At 39.6% G+C, this 19942-nt stretch overlaps 1 protein-coding gene across 1 annotated transcript in view; it reads left to right on the top strand.

Annotated features, from left to right (window-relative positions):
• CYP7B1 (cytochrome P450 family 7 subfamily B member 1) overlaps nt 1-19942 on the top strand; it is a 124369-nt gene that overhangs the window by 51272 nt on the left and 53155 nt on the right. The window lies entirely within an intron of this gene.

Here is a 19942-nt window from a genome sequence, read left to right as displayed (position 1 = left end):
ATTTGTCACATGTGATCTGTTCAGTTACTCCTTACATCTGAACACCATTTTACTGTGGGGTGCTCAGGCATTGGAACAGGGTGCTCAGGTAGGTTATGGAGTCCCCATATATCAATATACTGTCCTGGACAACCAGCTATAAATGACCCTGCTTGAGCATGTGGATTGGACTACACAATCTCAAAAGGTCCCTGCCAACCTAAACAGTGGCAAGTTTTTGTGTACTGTGCAGTATTTTGTTCTGGTAGGCATGTTGCTTGGATTTTAATACTCCTTGCTGCTGGCATGTGCTTCAGGACAGAGAGGAGAAAGATGTAGCTTGCATATGGAATAGGAAGTCAGATTGGCTGCCAAAATCTCCTCTTCTGTAATAATGATCTTTTAAAGTACAGTGATAATTACGGTAATCCTCTCATATACAGGACATGGAGAAGGCAGACAAATCTTTTTGGTACCTACTTATTATACCTGAAAGAAAGCCTCAATTTGTCTTAATAATGTTAATACAGTTTCTTTACTAGGTGGCACTGTTGATCATCTTCACTCTTTTGTTGATCATTCTTCACATTTGATGGGGACGAAAATTCTGTCTTCATCATTATTTCCTTTCATTAGATGACCTGTATTTTGTCCATCTCCTGGAGGAAGTTTGCCTTATGAGAAGAAGCAGCACAAGAAAATAATGTACGAGGTGTGAGAGGTCAAAAGGATGCATTTAATGTACATCAAGGAGTCCTTGACTGAGGCTATGGTGCTCCTAAACTTTGCACCAGTATGTGTTTAAAGACAGGCTTTTGATGACGTATAAAAGCCCTTTATTATACATGCAGTACAGTAGCTACAACTGCTTTGCAATATGCCAACTCTCTATAGTCTTCATAACCATAAAGATCTAAAGATCTTATGTCTTTTGTGTGCTAAATAATAAACTGTGTGCTAAATGGTATTACCATGCTTTTGCAAATTGTGTGTTAACTTAAAGTGTGTTAGATGTTGTAATGGAATTAAATGTTTGTTAACTGTTGGGATGTGTGTAGCTGAAAAGGCTGAATTTAGAATAAGAAGCTCTGAAATACTTGGAGGAAAGCCAGCTACTAAAATGTCTGTGAAGAGTGGACACAGATGAAGCCAATTCCATGGCAAATTAGAGATCAGGCTAATTTAGTGTTAACCAAATTTTAGCACCCAAGATGAGTTGCTCAGGCCCTTGTGACAGTGAGTGTGCTAATTGCACAAATCACAAAGATCTTAACCATCATTTGTACTGTGCAGGATCTGTTTTGCCTTTCTCAAAGCCACTAACTGAAAGGATGCAAAGGCTTATTACTGTCTTACTCCAAATGATGTTGCCTCTGTCCACACTGCATTTATCTGTCCATTGCTGTGGATGAATACTATCTTCTAGGCATGACCTGTTAAAATAAAACAGAGATCATGCATTTTCATGAATCAGATATTGTTACTGCTTTCTGTGTCCCATCTGCAATATGCTCAGAGATTTAAACAGGAATAGTGATACAAACTTCTGGATGTTATTGTGTTATGTTGAGTGGCTTTGTGCAAGTAGATCTCCATGTGGACTCCTGCCATTGCCCATCCTTACACAGAAACTTCATTGCAGCTCTTTCCCTGAGAGGGACTGTGGCTATACAGACATCCTAAGTAAGAGCAGCCTGGACACCCCAAAGAATCCAGTGTGTGAGGGAGATGCACAACCAGCAAACAGAGTAATTCAGTAACTCACTTTGCCATTCCTGGTTAGCACTAAGGTAATTCTCTGGCAAGTTTCAGATTCCAGACTGAGCAGGGAGAATGGTTCTCCTTCCTAAGGCATCTAATTACAAGTCTGTTCCTGGATATTACCTGGTATAGGGAGGTGTACTTGCATTTTCCTCATGAGATAAAATTAATCCTCTCCCTCTAATTGCATGTAGTAGGAATTTATTCTTTTTACATTTAAATCAGTTTTATATCAAGTTTCTTTTGCCTTCTAAAATACCTCAGGTTATAGAAAGCCTTTAATTAATCTACTAATGGAATTGGAGAGTCTGAAGGTTGTTTTCACAAAGATGCTCTGCAGGATGGGCATCTGTATCCATGCTTTGCCTTGGATAGACTAATTCATCTGGGGATTTTATCAGTTTCAGCAGTTACACATTGAGCAAAAGGGTCCTCAGCAGTTGAAGTCTGCTGGTACCCTAACTTCCCTCCTTCCTAAAAAAAATGCTCTCTTCTCTGATACAGCATTGGTAGAGCTGAGTGACAAGCATCAAAAAGGAGAAGTGTAACATGAGTTGGGTTTTGTATGTCCTGGTTTAACGAAAGGGAAGGTTGTTGGAGGGCTGCTGTCCATCTTATAATTAAGAATGTGCAGTTAGAATACTGGCTATGTTTTGAATATATATATATTTAATATGTATATTTATTATATTTATTATATATATTTTTTTATTTATTTATTTATTTATTTTTATATATTTATATATATTTTCAGCCATACTTGCTTTTGCATGCTTCACCTGCAGCTATGACACTAGGGAACCATGGAACATACTAGGATAGCAAGCACTTTGGCTGTAGGAAAGGACAGCACTGTATGTAAACCCCTGTTGAGGCTGCATCTCAGGTCCCTAATCATGTCCCAAGCTTCATCCAGGAGCTGCACAGCCATTTCGTAACAGGCTTTGACTTTTCTGGTCAAACTGGAGCAGTTATTGACAGGAAGTCTGAAACCCCATGTTGCATTAAGCAAGATGATGGACTTTGTCAGGTCACTGAAGCACCAACAGTCTAAGTCTTTGGAACATAAAGCAGCATCCAGTAGGAAAACTGTACTTGCTAAAGTAAACTTATTTTGCCAGAAGATAAAGAGGATTAGAATTCAATTTATATGATAAAAGTACTGGCTAGAGGCTGTAATCGCTGGCTGTCCTTTATTGTAATCCCCCAATTGCCAGATATGGGTCAAAAAGGTAAGATGTACTCTTTTGTACCAAAGCAGTGGAGTAATGAGGACATCTGTTTTCATATGGTACTTGACACACACTACCAGAAATTTGATGTCATGCTGTCCAAACTTGTACATCATTGCAGAATTGCATTAGCTTTTCTGATTGATTCTGACAAGTCACTGACAGTTTTTGAGGTGAAACACAGACATGACAAAGGGCAAGCAGAGGCTGCATATGTCAGCTGGAACACTCCCTTGTTGACTCAAAAGGGTGAAAATCTCTGAGTCTTGTCTCTGTGTGCTCCTTGCTGCTGTTTAAACTCCCCAGCCTTGCAGCTTTAGAAATTATGTGATTACAGGAATGGGTCCTTCTAAGATTTCCCTTCAAAGAATTATAGCACTAAGGAATATTTTTTTTCATGGGTTAATGTGTGTACCCATAAGTTAAAAAGTGTAGTTCAGTAATTTTTTTCATCGTGAATCATGAAAGATTGATTTCCTTTATTATATCACACCATAAACACAGTAATTTTGGTTTGTATTTATACATCCACAAACTTCATTTAGCCTCATGATGTCAAGCAAGTCCATTTCCTTTCTAGAAAGTGTCAACATATATGTACGAACACATAGTGTTTTAAAATAACAATGCTATGAAAAAAGAAATTGTTTGCTTGCTTGTAATGTAGGGGCTTATGGTGGTTATTTTTAAAGAAAAATAAGAACAAATTGCATAGTGATGATATATATACAGGTTTACCAGTTCTGAAACAACACAGGATTCCCTCTGGTGCTACTGTCAGTAAGGTCAAATGCACCATTTGTTCTCAATATATATTTCTAGGTATGCTAGCAAAAGAGCAAATGATGTGCTGTAGCAGAGCAAGTCAGGATTCCATTCTGTATTGCCATTTCCCATTCTGTGTTCTGCTCCAAACCTTCTCTTTGGGATGGTAATTTTTTGGCCATGGCTTGTTTTGTCCATTTCTTGAGAATAAGCTGATCAGCAAATGGAGACGAGTTCTATTGCAAGTCTGTGGAGCTGAGACACTCAGTGTTCAGTAAAAGCAGTGAAAGAATGATGTAACATAAATGTGAGAATGGTGTATTGCATCTGGTTCATCTTGCTAGACTTGGACACTGGTCTCAAAAAGGATCAGCTCACACATGCCTTGGTTTTGCAGATAGGTGTGTGTTACATTTGTTTGGCTGATCCATACTTTTTCATAAGAAAACAAAAATGCAGTGATCCATTTTAAGTGAGATACTGAAGTTAGAATTTATTATTTGAATTAAAAGATACCTTCAAACTATATGTTCTTATTAATAAAAGAGAGTTCCCCTTTCACATTTTGGTTTGGTTTGGTTTGGGTTTTTTTTTTATTAAATAGACCAGGTCTTTTTGGAGTGAATCCAGAGGAGGGCCACAAAGATGATCAGAAGACTGGAGCATCTCTCCTAAGAAGACTTGAGTTTGTTCAGCCTTAGGAAGTCCTAAACAACAAATTATATTAGTGTTGTTTGAATCAGTCTTGTTCATGAGTTTAAACATTTCATTTTGAAAGGATTGTGATCTCTCAGCTAAGTTAGTGGAAGGTCACAGACAGCATAACATAGATGAGCCATAGACAGCACTAACAACTCTTCCTACAGAGGAATAGGTCAAAGAAATAATGTGTGAAGCAAAACAACTTCCTCACATTGCTGTCATGTAAATTCCAAAATCCCATTTCATCCTAGTGCCCTTTTCCCTACTTCACTCTGTGAAATTGAGCCAGTTAGACCCTTTCAAAGTGTTTAATGTGTGGTCACCTATCTTGTTTTTCCTTTGGGGATGCAGGCATCTCCTAGTTGGAAGAGACTTGCTTTGCTCACTTAACCATTGTGGATGCCTGAGATGTGAATTATTGATTGGCAAAGATTCAGGGAGTATACTTTGAAAGCTCCTCACATTTGGAGTCCAGTGTCATCTTATTTTACATGCTGTTTGAGCTGCTACTGCTTTCCTGATCATGCAGTGGTCGTGGTAGTGTTTACAGGTGTGGTTGATATTTCTGTGACTGTAGAGAACTATGGTGGAGTAGACAGCACCAGAAGCTGCATTGTGCTTAAGTTCTGTCATGGGACTGTCAGACTTCATATGGACAAAACTGGCTCAAGCAAGAGAGTAAAGACAATTTCCTCCATCTCCCACTTGGAAGGAGAAGTACATCATGATCATCTTTGATTGTTTCAGATTCTAGGCTGAATCATTCATATTCAGGAATGATTTTGTTCTGCTTTGGACACTGAAGCAACAAGTAATGCTCTCTTTTGGGAAGGCTTGCTGTGACCAGTCTGAGCTGAGTACCCCTAGAGGAGAACAGTAGCAAAATAAGCAGCAATGCAACAGCTGAAGTACAAAAAATTGTTGACTTGTTGCTGCATTTCACATCCTTAGTGCATCCTTTTGCATTCATTTTGTATTTACAGTGCAAGTTTGCATATAAAACCATACATCACTATCAAACTTGCAATATTTGGGATTGATACACTGAGAAGGGTGATCGGCATATACCTTAAAGCATCTTTTGTTTTGTTTAAATGCTGTTGACTTGAATATCCATTGTATTTTTTGTGATGAAACTTGGAGATATATAAAAAAGTATTCTCTGTTGGTTGTGCATACATAATTTGAGCTCACCAGCTGGAATCACATGTATATGTAAATGATGGCAGATTTGGGCTCATAATTGTTCAAATTGGCTATGGCATTTGTTATGTCAACCCTGTGTTCTCAGTGCTGACACTTTAGATTTCAATCAAAATTTTGTTAGGCAGAAGTCATAGAAAACTCCATTCTTTTAAGTGGGTGACTTTCTCATGATACAGTCTGGAGCTAGCATACACTTAAAGAATTATTTTAGCAAATGCCAGTCTTTTAATAGTTTAGTCTGTGGCATAGCCTTAACAGGTTATATTCTCCAGAGACTTCCAAGCTGCCCATCAAGATAGTGCCCAGTACTAATTATCTATATTTTTCCTTATTCTGTGAATGTAAAATAGAATGCCTTTCTTGTTTTTCAAATATGTGTTTCTGTTTTAGCCTCCTCATCTGCATAAGCATGATGCATATATGGATTATTAGGGACAATTGCTAGCCACAGTGCCATTTATGAAATAAGTAACTATATTGCATTACTTTTAGAATCATAGAATCATTAAAGTTGGAAGAGACCTCCAAGATCGTCGAGTCCAACCTTTGACCATGTCTAAACTCCACCATGGCTAAACCCCTAAGTGCCACATCCAGTCATTCCTTTAACACTTCCAAGGATGGCGATTCCACCACCTCTCTGGGCAGCCCATTCCAATGCTTAACCACCTTATCAGTGAAAAAATTCTGCCACATGTGCAGCCTGAACTTCCTCTGGTGCCACTTGGACTTTTCCTCCTGTCCTGTCACTTGTTGCCTGAGATGAGCCTGACCCCCCCATGGCTGCACCCTCCTTTCTGGCAGCTGTGGAGAGCCATAAGGTTCCCTCTGAGCCTCCTTTCCTCCAGTTACTCAACTCCAGCTCCCTCAGCTGCTCCTTGGAGGACTTGCTCTCTACACCCGTGGGGTTGTTGTGACCCAAGTGCAGACCTGTCAATTGGCCCTGTTGAACTCATGCTGCTGGCCTCAGCCCATCAATCCAGCCTGTGCAGATCCCTCTGCAAGGGCCTGTTCAGCCCACAATATACTTTTACCTTCTGGTGTTCAGCTTTTCCAATTTGTTGGCTGTTTCATTAACATATCCTGTGATTTTTCTGGTATGCCTAGAAAATTCCCTCCCCCTTCTCAGGCCTCTGAAGATGGCAGGTTTCTGTCCATCCCAGGCTTGATCTCTGGAAGACTGCAACTTGAAGAGAACCAACTGTGGTTATTTTTCCCTCCTCAGAAGTTCTGTAGCTGTAGCTGTCATTACTTTTTTAAGCTTTCCTTTATGTATTTGCTGTTGCAGTTCCTTTGATTCTGAACACAGTCACACAGATTAACAGGCATCAGAGCAAACCTGGGCAGGCAAATGGCTGCTCTCATAATATTTATAAATGATAATGCCAAGAGTTTCTCAGTTTACCACAGTCCTGATTCTTCATTAAAAAGAATTGAAAATGCAGAGCTGTTGGCCTTAAAATCAGGGAGTGACTAGCACAGAAACATTAACTGATCTGGACTGTCACAAAGTACATTTTGGTGTCTTAGTTAGGTAGAGCTCAAGCAGAGTAGAAGTGCCTTAAGGCACAGACCAATTTTGAGCTTTATGTTCAGAAGCATTACATTATAATGTATCTCTGAAATTAAGCATCCTGAGCATGGCTGATTGTCTTTTAGTTAATTTATCACTGTGGAGTATCTACATAGTCACTTGCAATGACAGGCTGTAGTATGGACACTAGACCCTTCCCGTGGCAGACTGCATCTGCAGGCTTTGTCTGGACCTGTGATATAAATGTTCCTGATAGGCCTTGTTTTCCTACCAGACAAGGTTGGTTTTTGTTCCTGTTTGTGCACATGTATGTGAGGGAAACAAGGAACTGTGCAGATTAAAGCTGGAAATTCTCCAGTTCTTCTTTACCCCCCCAGTCTCCTCATGTCCCCCAGCTTATCTCAGCAGAGAGCATCTAACATGTGTCCCCACCTCACAGCACATCAGTACTCTACACTCCTCTGTTAGACACACATTTTTATCATTGACCTTCTCAGGAAATGTGCATTTTGTAATCTTCAATGTAAATACATACCTGCAATTCTGACTGGATAGGTGCTTGGTTTTGCCATCAGCAAATTCCATGCAGTGGTTGTAGGTCTCATGCATTGGTCACGATACCTTTTTTTCTGAGTATTGTGTTCCTGTGGAACTGGAAGTCTGGGATGTATATTTTAAATTGCTTTTTATGGTGGTAAGTAGTCATTGGCAAGATGATGTTTGATTTTGTATGGTCCAGTGTCTGTGAGACCAGGATTCACATCCTGAACTCCACATTTGTGTATTCCATTCAAACTGTTGATAATGGCCTGATGGATAGCCTGTTAAAAAGGAGCTTAGCACCAGTACCTCTATGCCACTGGTTTTAGTGTGCTGCTGAAAGGGAAGCAGTACATTCTGCTTTCTCCCCTCCCACTCAACTCTAATGTGTGCTTTTTAGACATAACAATTTCTACCATAGTCTGGATTTCATTTCAAGCGATAGCAGAAAAAAACCTGATACATTTTAACATCTGAAAAACATTACTGCACATTTGCCCTGCTGGTTGAGTGTGGTAACACCATTTCAGCATTAAGTTAACTGTAAGGAAAGTGTTCCTGGGCATGGCAGCTTGGTTTCTATACCAAGATCTGGATTTCTAAAAACTTGCTGATTTATACCCCATTAGATCCAAATGTTTTTATGTTATCTAAAGATTTGTAAGTACATGTTTTCTTTATAATGCTTGTTAAGGTATAAATTATAGTTAGTGCTGAGGAAAAATAGAAAAATATTTTCCTGAAGGATTATTTTGGTGACTTTTCACCTCAAAGCAATTCTTTGTCAGCTTGAGAGGTCTAAGGAAGTAAAAGGTAGGATATGCTATAGGGAGAAACACAGGAGCAGGGTATGAGCTTAGGATAGGCAATCACATTCACTGATCCAGTGGTGAAAAGAAGTTATTCTCAAAGTTCAGGGCAAATCCCACATTTCCTGTATTTTCTTCCCTTAAAAAGAGGGGCTTAGTTCCTCTATGAAAATGTTACTTATGGGCAGAACCACCTGCCCATCAAATTTTCTGTCTGGAAATTAGAAATGCTTTGATGAGGAATAATAAAGCTACAGTGGAAGGAGTTACATTGTGTTTGTCTTCCAGAAACAAGCAAGGCTTTGAGCATTCTCTTAAACCTTAATTTAATCTAGGCAGCATCTCATTTCAGAGACTGACAGGTAAGATGATTTGTGTCAGGAAGGCAGTTTTCTCTTGGCTCCTGGCACCCTTCCAGTGCTGTGATTCGTGCCCCAGCACCATTTTAGTTGCTCTGCAATGGTTTTCTGCTTGCAACAGAATTGGAGATGCACATACAGAGGTCTCAGCAGTGGAGCTCTGAGAAGTGTGAGTGAATTTGTATGTAGGGGAGTAACCATTCCGAATCAGTTCAGATGCAACAGTTGCATATGCAAGAAGACAGAGCCCAAAGGCACAGAGAGGTTTGAAGCTTAGCAAGCTTCAAGGAGATGTTCAAAATGTAGCAGTATTGTTTAAGGTAGATTAGATATAGATGATATAGATTAGATATAGATATAGATATAGATATAGATATAGATATAGATATAGATATAGATACAGAGATTATATATGATATAAGTATATATCAGCTTTTATTTTGGATCCTCTGCTTTCAAACTGCCACAACTTTCTTTTTAAAAGGGGGATAGTTTCCAAAATGTAGTGTACGAGATTTGGCTCAGTGGAAATTGATAAAAGGGGTTTTGGTTTCTTCGATTCAATAGCAGCAAAACCACACAAGTTAAAATAGGGGAGGGGAGATTGGTGGGACTTTGCTCACTTGTAGGCAGATACATATTTCCTGAGATGTTGAAATAAATTCATTTGATTGTAGGTAAGATAATACATGAAATGCAATCCCTCAGTGTAACATTGCAACTGAACATGGAGCCATTCCTTCAGCTGCTAAAGCTCCTTCAGTCATGGAAGGATACAGGAGTGCTGTAGGAGCTCTGTCTTCATGCTTTGGTATCCCTACTGGTTCACAACAGTGTCTTATCCACATTTTTCTGTGCATGTTTGAGAGTACACAAGTGGCCTCACGTACTGAGTAGCTTCTCAGTTACTGGCACTTGGTAAAAAACCAAACTCAGTGACAAGATTTCTCTCCAGCAGACCTTATATCATGAACTTTCAGTATGTACTAGAAGGAAGATACCAAATCAAAGCGAGTTTTCCTTCAAGGAAGCCAAGATATCTTCCCACTGAGAGAAATTTTCATGCCAAATGCTGGCTCTCCAACTGTGGCCATCTTGACTAGGGAGCTATTTAAAGCAAGGATGCAATGATTTTTTTTTCATTATGGCAAGACTTTCACTTCTCATGGATGGCTGAGATGTTGATGCTCAAACTTTCCTTAAAAAGTATGTTCAGACAGAAATCAAGATTAGGAAATTTCAGAAGGAAAGTGAGAATTGTGATGAACTGAAAGTAGAATTAAAATGGACACTGTTAACATAAATATTTGTGTTGTTTCTGCTGCTATAATAATATTCATTTCTCTTTATCTGATGTATTCTATCCTTATTTAAGTCAGAGCACACCATACATGGTTGTTGCATCCACTTGAATGTATACTGTCTCTTACACCCTCTGACATGGTTTATAGCTGCTAAAGAAGGGGCATTGCAGGGGTGGTTCAGAAACTGGGCCCAGATATGCCAGTATCATTTAAGATAAATGACATTGCATTGGATGAGAAACTGTCCCTTGTTTGATCCCTTGGACACAAAACGTGGATGTGGCATTATGTACATTAGGAGGCATCTTGTGTGAATTTGGTTTTCCAAGTTTGCTGCAAGGTTACTTGCCATGGAATAAGTACTTGGTGCTTCACTATTTATTATTGTTGCCCTTATGATGAACAACCAGTGTCTTTCTGACAGCAAAGAGTTACCTTTCCCAAAAACTTGCATCATTTAATTATCTAGGTTATGTAGGCAAATGCAGCTCCTCACTGCCTAGACACCAGCCAGAGAACTGAACTTGTTTATTTAAAGGTATGAATATGCATATGCCTGGTTTTAATTGGAATATCTCACTTTCTCATTTCTGCACTTGTTATACAAGAAAGGTTTACATTCATCTAACCTTCCTTCCAACCACACTGTTCTTGTTGCTGTTTTCTCCATTGCTGTACCCCTGCCACCAGTCTTCTGGTGAATTAGGTGTAATCATGGTAATCATCAGACGTGATTATCATCTGGTCATATTCTCTAGCCAGGCTGTGCCAAATCTCACAGATTATTTTGCATAGCATCTTCAAGAGACCACCTTTCTTCTCCGTCTGTGTGTCTCACATGCTTGTTGGGCTCCCTGCTCTGTTATGTCTTAGTTATTTCACCTCAACATATGACCACTGAGGGTGAATCCATCAAATGCAACATGTTTAGTTGAATTTTTGCAGTCTCTCATGGTCTGGCTTCTCACTGATTCAACTAACCTTTCATACAGAATCCAAGTATTTACACACTCCTCCTTATCAGCCCAGAATGCCAGTTCATCTTTGAGGATATTGAGAATATTGCCCTTGAGAAATGACTTTCAGAGCTTGCATTTCCTTGTGACTACACAGAAAATAGTTTATCTGCTTATGTGCCAAGATGACTACTAATTGATGTTAACTAAATGCTTTTCCTATGCTAATTCCTTCTGTCTTTAAACAACTGTTGTCCATTGTCTAAACTAAGATCTTTGAGGAAGTAAATGCCTTTTCATTTGCTTTAGTTGCAGTACCTAATGCAATGGGCTTCTGATCCATGATTTAGGTAATAGACACAGTTCCAAAACAATAAAGTACAACTAGTTTGTTCTAGTGATTACCTCTAATAGCATTGTTTATGTCTTGTCTTTTTTATAGTTTTTACTTACAAGCAGTACCTTTTAAAGTCCTGTAAATTTCAAAGTCAGAACAAATCATTCTGAGATTACAAAGTAGCAGCATCCCTAGCTAAAAACCTTCCATAAATATTCAGGACTACTGAACACAAAAATAAAGAACACCAGCAATTTAGGCTGCATTTCTGTTATTACTCCAAGGCAGTTTACTGTCTTGGAAAAAAGGAAAATATTTTTTCTCCATGTGCTTATGTTTTATAGTACTTTGTTTATAAACTGTTAGACTGTTTCCCTGAAGGAAATGGTGAGAATGAATTCAAAGCCTGTTGAAGCTAGTGAAGCATTAGTCAGATTTAACATTTGTTTATTTGTGCCTTTTATACACAAGGAAGGTTGGGTTTATTTTAAGAAAAATACACAAATTTGATTGCAGAGCTACGAAATTGGTAAGTTGTCTTGAGGGCAGTATGCCCCCTGAAGCTGATTTTAAATCCTGTTCTTAATTGACTGAATGTAAAGATGATTGCTCTTTGAACAATTTCATATGGATAACAAAGAGAAATCCCAAATTCATTTATTGTTGGCTTGGACTTTATCTGATTGACACTCCAGACTTTGTTTGACAAGATAGGCATCACCAGAATAGTTACCTGGAAAATGAGTTCTTATTTTCTTATACACAGATTTCAGTTTTGACTCAAAAAATAGTGGCCTCTTTGCCAGAGGCAAACTCTAATCTGGCAGGCACACAAGGCCCTAAAGACTTCAGAGGTGCTGAGCAGAATGGCCCATATATCTCATTTTAAAGCTTCCTGCAATAGCTTTGAGTCCAATGAGGATCTGTGTGTTGGAAAGATCTGCCTCTTGACACAGCAACAGAGGAAGAAAGATTAGGCAAGCACTGTATTCTCTATGTGGAGGCCCAATTTTTTTCTTTATCAGAATGACCTTAGCAATGGGCTGCTGGATATGATAAATGTGTTTTTTACCTGAATCAAGATGATGATGCTTCTGATGGTCCTCACTATGTCATCATAATTTTATACTTCAAATGATCAAATACAGGGCAGGGGGATTTTCAAGATGTAGTAAGAGGAAACAGAAGATGTGTATTACCTGCAAAGCTTTTAAATTTCCTAAATCTGATGAGTGCGCTGTGTTTTTTGAAACTACTGATTGCTTTTTAGGGAGACTTAACAAGATGATGAACTTCAGAATGCCTATCACTTCTCTGCTGATGTGTGTATTTGTGTAAGGCATGCACATTGAATAATGTACATGTAAAGAGATTGCCTTAGACCCATTCACACTTTCACATGGATGTGCAGTTGAGATAAGTGTGCACAAAATTCAGATGCAGCAAGCTCTCAGATAAACGGGCCAGGACCTCTGTTGCTGAAAATCAGTAGAGCTGCTTTGACATCAACGAGTGTAAATCCACAGATCATCCCTGCCAACCCAGCCCCTCCTGCCTTAATTTACATGCACCACTCTTTTCATTTCTGCTAATGAACTGGATGGCTCTTTCCTTCTCCCCATGCAGAAAGGGGTTAGCCCCAAGTCTGGGAATTAGTCTGGGAGTCCCAGTTTCTGTCCAGTTCCAGCTGTGTAGGAAAACCCTCTGGACTGAAATTGCTCTTCTCCACCACTGCAGGGACTTACCTGCTCAGGGGAGTGACTGTGCTGGAATAAACTGAAGGTCCAGGAAACTGTCATCTCAGGTAACTTATCTTTGTGCAGTAGCATCTTGTACACTGTTTCCTGTGCCATTTGTGCTCTGGATGGCCTGGAAACCAAGAGCTTGCTTAGTTTTTGAAGATGTTTATTTTGACTTTGGTACAGCCCAGATATCCCCAAAGGAATTCAGTCATCTTCCCATACAATACCAAAATAAAATCTCATATCACAACAAACCACAGGTGATGGTTTAGGGAAGAAGGTGTACTGAAGATAGGCCAGATGAAATGTTTGTTGCAAATCCATGGTGTGCTGCAGGATGTTTCTACTGCTCCTTCTTTTTACAAGGTTAGGAACTTCTTGAACTGATATAATGATTTATTGGAACTGAGCACAAGACAATTTGTCATCAGAAATCATCATAAAGCTTGGGGAGAAGCACAAAGCATTCCTTTACATTTCCATACTGTGGTATTAAAACTCACTGCATATACATATATGTATATCTATATACATATATATTTATAAAGCTCTATAGGTACTTCTTTAAGTAAAAGAAAAAATATAAGATGGTTTGCATCTAAAGGAAAAATTACCCTGATAGTTCTCTCTAAAGAAGTAGGCTCCACTTTATTTTTTTCCCTTTAATATGAATGCTCACAGGTTGTATGTTAGGCTTGTTTTAGAGGAAGCTGGTTACTGAAGGAGCCTAGTTCTGAGAGCACAGGATTCATCCTTCAGGATTCAGAAATCCTGAGGGGCAGAGCTGTCAGGAGTCATTGACATTTAAAGGAGAGGAGACTGTCTTCTGTGAACACTATGCAAGTCTTTCAAAGGCTTTGAAAACAGGGAGTAAATGCAAACTATATATGAAGACTTGAAGGAAAGGTGCTCCTGGTAACCTGCAGATGTGAGCTGCTGCACCACACTAGATTTGGATACAGAGGATGAAATTCACTGTTGTATCAGGAACACAGCTGATGTTGACATCCATTCAGATTCATTTTGTTTACAGAGGAAGAACAGAGATCTTCACTGTTAGTAAAAGCTGTTGTCGAATATGTTGGGATAAGAGAAAAAATTACAAAGGCAGATTCAAATTAATTTGGAGTCACAGAAAGTAGACTAGGAGGCATTTCAGTGATGTAGTAAATTAGTACAGAGATCTTTCACCTCCAGCCACTGGGTTCAAACTCATACCAAGCTGCAGGCTCATAACAAGCGAGTGATTTAAACTGTGTCCTTACTAGGGCATGGCCACATTTTCTTGCCTCTCCTCAGCTGGAAAGTGTTTCTGTTATATTAAATGTCAGAATGTGAAATTATTGTTTTGTAAAATTTACAAACTGATACATTTTCAACATTAATTGAGATATTTTAAAGAGTATCTTTGTCCTGATTAAATTAAACTATTTCAAAACACAGCTATTGAAATTAATGCAACTGTTTTATATGAGCATTCTCACAGGAATATGGAAGCTCTTACTCTCTTATTTATATATGAAGACTTAATGTGTGTATGAATATAGTAATTTTTTTAAATAATAAAAATACTAGGGAAGGGAATTGTCTGTTTCTAAAAACCTTAAACCCTTAATCTTTCCTTTTTACATAGCAGCTAGACTTGGATGTAGCTAATGTCATTTGGATGTTCAGTACAACATATGCTCAAAAGCACAGCCAGCTATATTGATAAGATAACCCTACTTCTCCACATACTATGGGTACAGATTTGAATTTAACACTGTTAAGCTGTGGAGGTGAAATAAGAGATCATGTGAGGCCTTTTTCAGAGATCCAACCATAAAGCATCCATTCAAATGATACCAAGTGATAAATTCATGAAAGTGGAACAGCTCCATGTTTATGTTTCTCTCATGCTCCATAACTCAACATTTTGCAGATATGTTTGGTTGTGCCATACGGTCGTCTTCCATCAGAAATTTACAAAGATCTGAATAATGATATATAAAAATTGGGAGAAAAGCTCTGGTGTTTTTCATTGTTGTGATTATGATCTGGTGCATGGTATAGGTGACAGAACACCTATATCCTAGACAAGATGAGATACAACTTTCAGTAGGTATCTCAAACTGTGTGAAATAAATATTATTTTATGTATTTATTTTATTTTGGAAATGTATTATAATCTCTCATTGCTGAGGCAGTATTTTATAAATCGTTCTCTCCTGGAAGAAAAATAATATCACACTAGTCAGTTGGGAATTCTTACAGTTCTGGAAGCTGCATAAGACAGTCTTTATCAAGAAAATTACCTTTTAGAGATTTAGAGAAGCATAGATGTTTGTTAATGAAAGCCCAAATGTATAGCCTAAATGTGCCATTCTTGCTCACTGGAGTAATTCTGTTTACTTCAGGAGAAGGAGCTATTCCTGTGACAGTATAAAGCACCTGGTGAAATTTTTAATTTCCTAAATAATTCATCTCTGGGGATGGATAATGCATATTTGAACATTTTAATTGTAGTGTATTATATTTTTTTTTCAGAGTAAGAGCTAGAATATACAGCAATTTTCAGTGGTATTGTATAATGAATAATGTCTCTGATTAAAGATTATTTATGTGCTAGGTTTTTTATTATTATCATTTTTATTTACTTCATAGACATACTTCACAAAATATCATGGACTGGCATCTCTACAGTAGCTCGGAGCTGCTCTTTAAAATGTCCTTGACTTTAAATAAGTATATAGCCAGAATAGGCATATTCTTGGCTTCAATGTAATTTGCCTTAGTCCACTCTCTGACAAGGCTGTTTAGGAGGGAGAATGCCAGTGGTTTCCAAGAGGAAAATTTATACTGGGGGAGATTCAGTGTTTGACAGTAACACTAAAGGACATGAGAGGCAGGTATGAAGGCACCAACTACAAGGGACTCCAAATTTTAATTGGACTTTTCTTTGCTTGTGCAATACTAACAGTTGGAGAATTTATTAATAATTAAATAAAAACAGTGGAATGCTTCTGACATCATTCAGCTTAGGGGGAGATATTAATGCACTACATTATTTTAACAATGAGTTGTATGTTCTGCTTGGGCTTTGTACTGGGTAGAGTGTGACTTTGCAAAGAGGAACATGAAAGGATAGCAGTATCCTTCTTCTCCATTGCATTTTCTTGTTTTTTTCACATGCTGAGTTTAGGGAATGGGACAGCTAAGAATATTTCTTTTTACCTCGATTAAAAAATACCCTGCAGTTTGAATATTCTGTTTTAAATATAAAAAACCAGCCTATATCTTGGTATCCCTTTCCAGCAAATATACAAGACAGAGTACTTTTGCAGCTTTGCCTGTCTGGGCTTTCCAGTTACCATCTCTAAAATACACCATCAGCTGGGTGCTGCCTCCCCTTTCACATCATGTGAAAGGCAGGGCTGACAGGTTGCAGGGCATTGTGATCCTCCCAGGGCCCTCCTGACTCTCTTCAAGGCAGGACAAGTAGTCCTGAAGGTTAGATGCAAAGCAATAATGAGCTTTTTATTGCCACGTGATAGCCGTCTGACTTCTTATTTTCAGGTAATTGGGTGGTTTGTAATACAGGAGGTGAGGATGATTTAAGAACTTCTTGGAAACATGCCTCACTGCATTAGCAGCTGAAACCACCCCAGATTTAGCAGAGATTTTTTCATACTTTTCAGTAGAGTATTTTAGAGATCATTAAATGTGAAATTAATTAATCCTTATGATTCCTTTGGGAGATGGAGGGGTTTTATTAGTCCTGTTTTACAGATGGGGAAACTGAGATAGTTTCAGGCAACTCACTTTTATGAGGTGAACCACTGGTAGAGCAAGGATGACACCAGAACATCTCCTAACTGGTTCCTAGTCTTCTTCCTTATCTGCAAACCATGATGTTTTACTGCTGGACTACTGCATGTCCAAACTGTTTTATACCTATGCCTGTTGTAAGCGCCTTAAATATCCTTAAGTTCAAGCTCCAGGTGTCACAAATTCTGCATCCAGTGAATGAGACATATTGTTAAGACAATGAGACATATTGTCTGCCAAAATTTTAATTTAATAGCCTTGCCACACATGACATAAGAATTCTGGGAGAGCATGAAGTGCAGGACTGTTTTTGGTGTGCCTTTTGTTTCCTTTAACCACATCAGTGCTTCTCTCCAATTCCCTAATACAATTTCTTTTATCTCTGTTGCTGGAAAACCTCTGACCCTGAGAGCCATTGAAAGCAGAAGCCTGGCTGTAAACAGTCTCATTTACTGCATAGTCTTAATTTGCTCCTTGAAAAATATCTACTGAGTCTATGGAAGAAGAAAACAAGCCTGCAGCTGATGGCTGGATCCTGACATATAAAAAGAAAGTGGAAGGGATACACTAACACTGGACGTCTTTAATTCTGATACTTCCTAATTTTATGCTTGATAAAACAAGGTACCTTTAATTTGAGATTTAAGCTGTCATTCCTTGTGTTTGTTTGTTTCCCTTGAATTCTCAGAGGGCCCAGAGGAAGCACGCTGCTTGCCATTGTAGCAACAACTTCCCGTGTAGGTGATGATCGCCCATCCAACCCCAGCCTCCGAGACTCCTGCACATGCTGTTTCAGCTTGTTAGGGGATTAACAACTTCAGCTGAAAGCGTAATAAGCCTTTTATCCTTTAGGCACCAGCTATTACAGGGGTATGCACATCACGTTTGAGCAGTGCCCTATCTAGCAGGACTGGAAAAGAAACAAAGGAGGAGTGCAGGATGGTGCAGGGGAGAGACCCCAGCAGCCTGGGACAGGGTGTATTGAGCCCTGGATGGTTTTGCTTTCTGACTGATTTGGCTGTTCACAGAGTTGATGCACAATCTGCAAAGAAGAGGGCTCTGCTGGGGTGGTGGCTCCTGGGGACCCTGCCTCTGTCTGCTTTTCACCATGCTGTATTTCCTTTTTATTGCACCTGCAAGCAGTACTCGGGAGCAAGGCACTAAATTTTGTATACCGTCTGGGTGTCAGCAAGCATTGCAAAGTGGGGGTTGTGTTCCAGTTAGGATGCTGCTTTGGCTTTGCAGATAATGCAAGTGGGACTGACTAGCTCCAGGTTTGTCTTGCTCACTCCAGCATGCTGAAGTAGGTTAAAAAACATTTTCATTTTCACCTCATTTCTCACAGGAAAAATCTTTCCCATTATTATTTTCTCTCCCTCTCTGGGAACCTGTTTCATTTTGTTGAAAACAGACAGAAAAAAAAATCCTTTGTTTCTGAATTCCTGAAGTTTCTCTAAACTTCATCCTGATTGTAAATCCAGGAGCAGCAGTGTTTTGGCCCACTCTTTTGATACTGTAAGGCAGACACAAAAACCTGCCTTAGACTTTTTTTTTTTGGTGTTTGACTGCACAAGAAATGTGTAATATTTCTGTATTGGTTACGTGTTGTTAAATTTATAAGGCAGATCACCAGCATTATGTTCATGGGCTGAGTTCATGATATATTTCTGATATGTCCATCCTTAGATCCAACACTGGCTTCAGTAGAGAGTTTCACCCTCCTGAATTTTGGCCGTCTGCATATGGTAAAAATACAACTTTCAGCAGCCCAAATGCTGCCCCATGTCTGCTGATCTCCTGGGTCCTGGATATTGAAATATGATGGTCCAAAGACTCATGTCAGAAAGCAGAGAGTTAGAGGATGGTGGGACAAGGTGAGGGGTGGCTGCAGCCATAAGGATGTCAGTGAAGTGCAAAGCAATACCACATGCCAGAAAATACTGCAACTACCTCTTGCATTTTGTATAAGCAATTTTCCAGTCTGTTGTCTTCTGTCAAATGCAATGTTCTGAGACATTTAAATAAAATAAATACTGCTGTTGAGTTATATTTAGAACCATGTGAAATTTCTCTAGTGAAACTCCCAGCCAGGCAAAACATGCCGGCTTTCAGGTTTCTGTACCACTTGAAGCTTCATCTGGGTTTGTCAAAGAGGTTGCTCATGAAATCTGGTGGTGAAGGTGGCTGCTTTCCAAAGGAGGCCAGCAGAAACTCTGCCTGCCACTGTGGACACTGATGGAAGGCTTGGGCAAACCAGGGCTGGGGCCAGGTGAGCCTTGGCAGAGAGTTGAGTTTTTTGCAGGTGGAAGGTCAAAAAAGCAAATGATGAGACAGGCTGCTAATGGAAATTGAAATGAAGGTTTGCATAAACCTCCCACCCCTGCTCGTTTTAATCACTGAGCTCTCACATTTGCCTATCTTCCCAGACATGCATCGCTTATCTAATGAGGATGGGTGTTGGTGTAATGAGTGCCAGCACATGTGGGGGGCTGGCCAAGGAAAGAGCAGGTGTGTGTGGAAATCCCTCCAGAGGTGGGGTGAGAGCCCACTGGGATGGGGCCCTGGGGTGGGGTGGTGTGCCCCTGACTTGAGCAGCCACCTCCCTCCCTCTCCTCTAGCCTGCACAGGGTTGCTCCCACCACCTCTGCCCTGGGGAGTCACCCTCACCCTAAAGTGCTCCCCATTTTGTCCCCTGGGATGCAGCTGGCTGGAGCACACTCCTCAGCTCTAGCCCTGTTTTGAGGCTCCTAGAGCACAGAGTGTTAGGTGTGTGCATCCCCCTGGCTTCAGGGAGGAAGGGAAGGAGGCTGGCTGCACAACAGTTTGTAAGGGTAGGGCCACTGGTGCCACACAGGCTCCAGTTGGTGCCACACTGTGTTTTTTCACTGCACTTTCCCCCCAGTACTAAC

The sequence above is a fragment of the Erithacus rubecula genome (genome assembly GCF_903797595.1).
Source record: "Erithacus rubecula genome assembly, chromosome: 3".
Taxonomy (NCBI): Eukaryota; Metazoa; Chordata; class Aves; order Passeriformes; family Muscicapidae; genus Erithacus; species Erithacus rubecula.
Note: the sequence above shows the minus strand (reverse complement) of the source record. Positions and strands in the feature narration are given on the sequence as shown.